The sequence below is a fragment of the Dendrobium catenatum genome, unplaced genomic scaffold, assembly GCF_001605985.2.
Source record: "Dendrobium catenatum unplaced genomic scaffold, ASM160598v2 fragScaff_scaffold_450, whole genome shotgun sequence".
Lineage (NCBI taxonomy): Eukaryota > Viridiplantae > Streptophyta > Magnoliopsida > Asparagales > Orchidaceae > Dendrobium > Dendrobium catenatum.
The window spans coordinates 602,591-611,205 of NW_021318912.1; positions in this window are offsets into that span (position 1 = coordinate 602,591).

Sequence of the window (8,615 nt, forward strand, 5' to 3'; positions counted from 1 at the left end):
GGTAACAGAAAACCCTATTAAACAAAAACATAAAATTTCATAAAATAACAAACTTATCAGGGATTGTGAAAAATAATATTTTAAGATTTTTATTATACTACAATATTACTTTTTAGAGTCCAAAAAAATTTTTATTCAATAAAATCTTAGTCTTTATAATATTTAAAAAGTTACGCTATGAAGCTTGATCGGGCACTAATCTCGGGGCAAAAGCAAGCCGGAAACTTTAAAAATTAAATTCGGGATCGCCTGAACTCCGATTTCAGCAAACTTATGATCAAACTGAGCGTCTCGGAAATACAAACCCAACGACATCAAATTCGACTCAATCCGAGCCCAAATGAGTCTAAATCAAGGACCCGAAGCGCTGTTGGAAGCTTTATACCACTGCTTGAGTTACCAAACGGTTTTCAAATATGACGAGCTTATAGTTGAATCGAGCGGCTCAACGAGACAAATCCAACGAACCCAAGATCACTGAATTCCAAAATCATTAAGGCCTCCAAATGCAGACGAACGGTCCATGATCTAGGGATTCAATATCGCCCGTCCATCCAACCACTCCCCATTTACCCTTGATCTCTCACCTATTTACGGGCCATGCCACTGCAAAAATCTATAAATAGATCCCTAATATCTCTTGAAAAGGGGACCCAGATAAGAGAGAGAAGAAGAGAAAAAGAGAAGAGAGAAGGAAGAAGCTAATCCTCGATCATCGCCAGAGTTTCGCCGGACCACCGCCGGTCCACCATTAAATCTCGCCGGACCACCGCCGCTCCACCGCCGGAGTCTCGCCGGACCACCCCCGGAGGCCCTCACCTTCACCGGACCACCACCTGAGGCCCTCACCTTCGTCGGACCATCGCTAGAGGCTGTCACCTTCACCGGACCACTGCCGGAGACCCTCACCTTCGCCGAACCACCACCAGAGGCTCTCATCTTCGCTGGACCACCACCGGAGGCCCTCACATTTGTCGGACCACCACCTGAGGCCCTCACGTTTGCCGGACCACCTCCAGAGGCCCTCACCTTCGCCGGACCACCGCCGGAGGTCCTCACCTTTACCGAACCACTGATAGAGGCCTTCACCTTCTCCAGACCATCATCTGAGGCCCGAAGCTTTGTCAGACCATCACCTGACACCCTGATTTCTATCGTACCATTGTTACTTGTAATCTGATCTCCCTTAGAGGTGAGTCAGCCCATTGTAACCGACTCAAATTCTAGTAGAATCATTTTGAACTAGGCTAGGCCCCGTGGGTTTTCCCTTTTTCAGGGCTTTCCACATAAAAATCTTGTGTTTTTTATGTGTGAGTTGAATATTCGTGCAACTCTAAGACGTAGTATTCTAACTCTATCGCCGCATATATTTTAGCCTGCAACAGTTTGACGTCGTCTGTGGGAACAGTCAATCCCACTATCTTAAAGTACTCCTCCAATGGCCAACATGCTTGTCCATCGCATCATGGGAGCCTCCCGCTCTTATTCACATCAATCTAGAAATCAGTCCCTAAATCAGGGACGATAGGCGTCTACCACTTTTCACCTCGGTGGCCGAATCCCCGCCAGAGAAGGGACTTCAGGGCCATCCTTGGAAGAGCATATCAGAAAGATGGAGGAGTCTCAGAATGAGATCCTTCAACTCTTACAAGAGACTCGAAGACCGGAAATATCACCCCAAGAAGATATTCTTTTCCCTCGAGACCCGCCAGGATTTGGAGATGTTCTTCATGTCCAGGTTCCCCTTCCTGCGCCAAGGATGTGCCCTCCAACACGTCTAGAGAATGAGCTCGCTGACACGGCAAGCTCTACCCATCCTTCACGCACATGCCACAAGTATCACATTCCTCCAGACGTCCCCGAGGACATGGTCCAACAGCACATCACTGAACGCCCCCGTAATGCCCTATGACATGAATTACGGAGACTAGTCCGAGAGGAGTTCCCCACAGGAGATATAAGATAATCTCTTCGTCAACGAGACTTTCAGGAGTCATCACCCTTCACTGAAGCTGTCCTCTGACACCCTATTCCGACAGGATTTAAACTCCCAAGTATTGATAATTATGATGGGACGTCATACCCCTACGACCATAGCAATCACTACCGCACCATTATTCATATCCAGCAAGCCCTGGATGCTCTCCTCTGCCAAGTTTTTCCTCCCACCCTTAAAGGGCAAGCCTGGACGTGGTTTTATTCACTACTTGCCCGGTCCATTCCACTATTCGTTAAATTGACCAAATTATTTGTCGAATAATTTAACGCCAATCAAAAAAAGGTTAAAGACTCCTCAAATCTTTCAGGGATACATTATAATAAGGGTGAATCTCTCAAAAAATACTTTCAAAGATTTTCCACGGAAGCCTGAAAAATTCCTGGGGTAGATCCCGAGTTACTTAGAGGTGTATTTCTTGGAGAGCTTCGCCCTAGCCCCTTCTACCCAACACTCATGCGAGATATGGTACATTCATATGCTGATCTAATCCATCGAGTAAAAGCTCAATTCTCTGCTGACGAAGCCATTAATGCCCATAGGAAATAATTTGAGCAAACAACTTGGAAGTGCAAAAATTCACCAGGAATAGAGAATCCATCAACACAACGGAAGAAGCAAGGAAACTACAATCTTCCTCCTCGACCCTCACAGCCGCGATGAGAGCCTCGCCAAGAAAAGGAATATACGCCACTTAATACATCTCGAGCAAATGTATTGATGGCCATCCGAGATCAGGGGAGCGTTAAGTGGCTACACCCTTTGAAGCATAATGTCGGAAACCAGGAGTAATATTGCCACTTTCACCACAATCATGAGCATACTACTGAAGCATGCAGGCAACTCAAGGAGAAAATTGAGAGACTGATCCGACAAGGATATCTCCGATAATTCATTAAGAATCCACCAGCTCGAGATAAGGCTGATTCGACTGGGGGGCGTAATCAACAACAAAGGCAGTCGGCAAATAATAGCCAAATAGTTGGCGAAATTGAAACCATTGCTGGGGGCCCTTCAACATCTAGTCAAGTTTTAATTGCGAAGAGTAAAGAGCCACCAACAAAGAATATTCATCTTGATCACTCAATCACCTTCAAGGAGTCTGATCTAGAAGGGATAAAGACCCCTCATCAAGATCTACTGGTGATTAGCGTAGGAATTGGAGACCCGTGTTATAATATTAAAAGAATTTTAGTAGATAATTGAAGCTCGGTAGATGTCATATTCTACTCCACTTTCCTTAACATGGGTCTACCAAGAAAAAAATTCCAACCTGCCCCGGCCCACTATACGGGTTTGACAATCGACCTATACGGGTAGAAGGAATCATAAGTCTCCCGATCATACTTGGAGAATTCCCCCAACAAGTTGAGCATTTTATACAATTCATTATAGTAAAATCAAAATCCGCCTACAATGCAATCTTTGGAAGGCCACTGAAAATAATCTTTGGGGTTATTACTTCAATTCCCCATTTAAAGCTAAAGTTTCCTACCCCAGTAGGGATTGGAATAATATGTGGAGATCAACAAGTACCTCAATCCTACTATCTTAGTCATGCTCAACCACACTCATCAGTCACTCTAAGCATCGAGGACTTTGATCTCAGGAATGAAGATATCCCTCAAAGGGCCTCCCCTATAAAACATCTTATTTGTGTCTCTCTATCAGATGAGCACCCTTCAAGAATAGTACAGATCGGATCACTTCTCTCAGATGAAGAGAAGAAGGAATATATAGACTTTCTATATATAAATCAAGATGTATTTGCATGGAGTCTGGCTGATATGCATGGAATCAACCTTGATGTAATCATGCACTCCCTCAAGATCAACCTGACATACAAGCCAGTGATCCAAAAGAAAATGAAACTTTGCATCAGATCGTCAGCTAACAATTTAGCAAGAGGTTGATAAGCTTTTAAATGAAAGAATCATAAGGGAAGTACTCTATTCCTCTTGGTTGGCAAACATTTTTATGGTTCGAAAGACAAATGGAGCTTGGAGAATGTGCGTAGACTATACCGATCTCAACAAAGCCTGCCCCAAGGATAGTTTTATGCTTCCCCGTATCGACCAGTTGGTTGATGCCACCTTCGAACATCAGATGCTGAGCTTCATGGATGCTTACTCCGGATACAATCAAATATAAATGGATCTTACTGATGAGGAGGCAACAACTTTTAAACAGATAAGGGGCTGTACTGCTATTTAGTAATGCCATTCAGACTCAAGAATACAGGGACAACATACCAATGCCTGATGAATAAGATTTTTAAGAACCTTACAGGGCATACTATGAATGTATATGTGGATAATATGCTAGTTAAAAGCCTCAAGAAATCCTAGCATATCTCTGACTTAGAACAATGCTTCTGCCTCCTTCAATCTTATAACATGCGCCTCAACCCCTCAAAATGTGCATTTGGAGTGGTCTCAGAAAAATTTATGGGGTTCATGGTTACCCACCGAGGGATTGAGGCTAACCCTAAGGGACATACTAACCTTGAGAAATGTCAAAGAAGTCCAGAGGTTAAATGAAAGGATTGCGGCACTTTCTCGTTTCCTGGCTCGCTCATGAGATAAATATCTGCCCTTCTTCAAGGTTCTCAAAGGTGCTCGTAGTTCAGGATTTCAGAGGACTGACGAATACCAAGAGGCTTTCGATTAACTCCAAGCTTATCTAGCCTCACCGCCATTGCTCTCAAAGCCAGTTCCAGGAGAAATTTTATACATGTATATGGTCGTCTCCTCCCAAGTCATAAGCTCGATATTGGTTTGGGTAGATGATACTGTTCAACGCCCAGTCTATTACATTAGCAAGGTACTTTCAGAAACAGAAACACGCTACCCATTAGTAGATAAAATAGTCTTGGCATTAGTCTTCTCACCTAGAAAGTTATGCCATTATTTCCAAGCACACACGATCGGGGTCTATACAAACCTACCATTGAAAAGTATTCTCTGAAAGCTCGAGGCATCTGGAAGATTAATCAAATGGTCAGTGGAGTTTGGAAATTTTGATATCCAGTTCCTACCTAGACCCGACATCAAGTCACAAGTGCTTGTCGATTTTGTGGTCGAATGTGCTAACCATACCTCCAATGAACCATTAGATGCATATCCTTCCTCATCGTGCTGGACCTTATATGTCAATGGAGCTTCTGGGAGTTCTAGTGCCGGCGCTGGGATATTGTTAATCTCCCCACAGAAAGATACACTCGAATATGGGCTTGGATTGAAGTTTCGGCAACAAATAACATCGCGAAATATGAGGCTCTAATCGCCGGATTAAGGCTGGCAATTGATTGCGAAGTACAGGACTTGGTGATTCACACCAATTCCTAACTAGTTGCCTCTCAGGTAGAGGGAGAATTCGATGCTCACAATCCATTGTTGGCATAGTATTTCCAGATAGTTAAATTCTTGTTGTCCCAAATAATGAAACATCAGATCATCCATATTCTTCGGGAGCAGAATGCAAGGGAAAACACTCTCTCCAAGTTGGCCACTTCTACGACAGAAGATGTTTTCAAAAGGAAGTATATTAAGGAGATCAACTTTCCGAGCATTCAGGGCCCATGGGTGATTCAATCAATAAATGAATCAAAAGAAGCTTCTTGGGTCGACCTCATTCTCACTTTCCTAGAAGAGGGTGTTCTTCCTGAAGACCCGATAGTAGCAGTATGACTTCGAAGGCAGGCAGCAAATTCACCATTATTAATAGAGAGTTATACAAATGATCTTTCACAGGAACATATCTCAAATGTCTTCCTCCTTCAGAGGCGAACTATGCACTCCGAGAAGTACATTCAGGCATTTGCGGGAAACATTTGGGCGGAAGGGCGCTAGCCGAAAAGGTCCTGAGACAGGGGTTTTATTGTCCAGCGATGAAGCAGGACGCACTAGAGCTCATGTAAAAATGTAACAGTTATCCGTTACATGCCAACCTCACCCACCTACCTTCCATAGAGATCTCAACATTACAGAGTCCTTGACCCTTCGCCTAATGGGGATTGATATAGTAGGACCCTTTCCTATAGCCACGGGTCAATGAAAGTTCATCATCTTAGCTGTAGACTATTTTATAAAGTGGGTAAAAGCAGAACCTCTGGCAAAAATCACAGAAGCAAATGCCAAACAGTTTCAATGGAAGAACATAATATGTAGCTTTAACATTCCTGTGAAAGTTATCACCGATAACAAAATGCAGTTTACTGGAAAGGTCTTCACCACATTTTGCCAAGATCTCCATATTCAGTTAGTACACACGGTTGTAGCCCATCCTCAAACTAACGGACAAACAGAGGTCACTAATTAGACTATTCTGAAGGGATTAAAGATACAATTGGAGAAGGTTGGGGGGCAGTGGGTTGATGAGCTCCCACATGTCCTCTGGGCCTATATTAGCACTACAACAACTCCAACAGGAGAAACCCCGTATAATCTTTGCTTTGGTATAAGAGCTGTTATTCCCAATGATATTGAAGTCCCAAGTCATAGAGTTCAAACTTTTGATTTCAACGGCAATGACGAAAAACTCAGATACAGCTTAGATCTCCTTCTAGAAGCAAGAGATGAAGCAATGCTTAAGGTTGCTACATATCATCAGAGAGTTGCCCGTCACTATAATCGAAGGATAAAATCACGACATATATCAATTGGAGATCTAGTTCTGCGCAGCATCGAGGTAGCAGGAAAAGACCCCCAATGCAATAAACTCTCCCCACTATGGGAGGGTCCATATTTAGTAACAGGTGTGATGAAGCTTAAGACTTTCAAATTGAAGGATGCTGAGGGAAAAATGCTTCCTCGGACCTGGAATGTGGACAATCTTCACAAGTACTATAAGTAGAGTACAGTAGTGCTACTCGTTTTAAGTATTATATGTCTTTAGTATTGTGTGCCTTCAGTGTTGTATGTCTTCAGTTCTAAATGATGTTATTTTTGTGTTTGTAGCTTTTTCATCTCTAAGTTATCTTAGAGAGCTATGCATTTGTTTAACATAATGTGACTATGTTTTCTTCGTTGAATTATATTATTATCTTCTTCAAGTAAAATCGTATTGATGGACTCACACAAGCTGTGAACTTCAATATTGAGATCCTTGATTCAAGCAACACAATCATTATTGTAGCTCTGTCACTAGATGATCAATCCCAGAGGGATTCGATCTGACCTCTTCCACATAGGTTAAAAAGCATTACACTACAGGAAAACCGCATATTACCGGCGGACAAAATCCGCCGGAACACATAGATATTCCGACGGAAATATAAGTTTCTGGCACATGTTTCGACGGAAATCTGTACGCCGATTTTGGTCACGTCGATAAATTATTTCTGGCGCAAATCTTACGCCGGAAATCTCTCTGGCGCAGTTTCCGACGAACTACCGGCGAAAAAACGGATCGTTATCGACGTTGAAAAACGTCTTAATTCCGGCGACATATGCACCGGTAATTAACGTCGCATGATGCGCCGGCCATTACCGGCGGATTAAACGCCGCAAAGTGTGTGTAGAAACCCCACGAACTCGCTTGCGACGCAAAGTATACGCCACATACGCCGGTAAGTTCCGACAGAACAAAGACGACGGTGCATACGATACGATTCGTTGTATCGTCTTTTCCGGCGAACTTCCGGCGTAAAATCCGCCGGAAACCTGTAGCATTGACAAAAAAAATTCCTTCCCAGCTAACAATCAAATTTCCACACCTGCAAACCTATACAAATATCAATTCTACAACTTTTCAATTGTAACATAACAACATATCAACAATTTCACCACAGTTTCACAACAGTTTATAACATTAAAAGAACCAGTTCAGTACTAACAATCAGCTAAAAACATCACATTAAAAGAAACTGTTCAATAAAACATGTTCACAGAAATAAACAAGTTCATATAAACTAAAATAAACTACTCTGACTCCGTGGACTCCTTCTCAGGTGGAGCTACATCTTTTCTACTCAGCTGCTCCCTCATCTTGCGCATTTCATCCAACAACTGATTGTGTTGCTGAATACTTGTTTGAACATGTGCTTGCAGCTGAGCTTGAACCTGTGCTTGCAGCTGAGCTTGCCAATCAGCTTGTGGTTTCCTTACTTGTTCTAGCTCAGCTTGAAGGGCACTTATTTGTTGAGCTTGTAAGGACTCATACGAACTGGATGCGAAGCTGGATGCAGTAGAGGATGTCATCCCCTCGTATGCCTGAGCTTGCGCACCTAAGCCATATACTCTACCATGCTGCATTCCTCCGACGGCCTGCGACCAGATGCGATACTCAGAATACTCTACAGAGCCGCCAGAAGAGCCCTCACCTGATGCGGCATGAGTCTCTCGAAGCCGTGTATAATCCTCCTGTGAAAGTATAATATAAATATATATAATTAAACTAAAAATAAAAATTATTAAACACATATATATACTTACATGGGCTTTTCTTGCTCTCTCATCAATCCATTGTTGATCCTCCTGTCGCTTATGAGTGCGACTATGCAATTCAACAAGAGTTGGTTCTCTACCAAGCATCACTTTCTGTTTGAATTAAGAGAATTTTATTAATATAGATTAAAGAACAATTTTAAAAAATATTTAAAATTCATTACCAAAGTGGT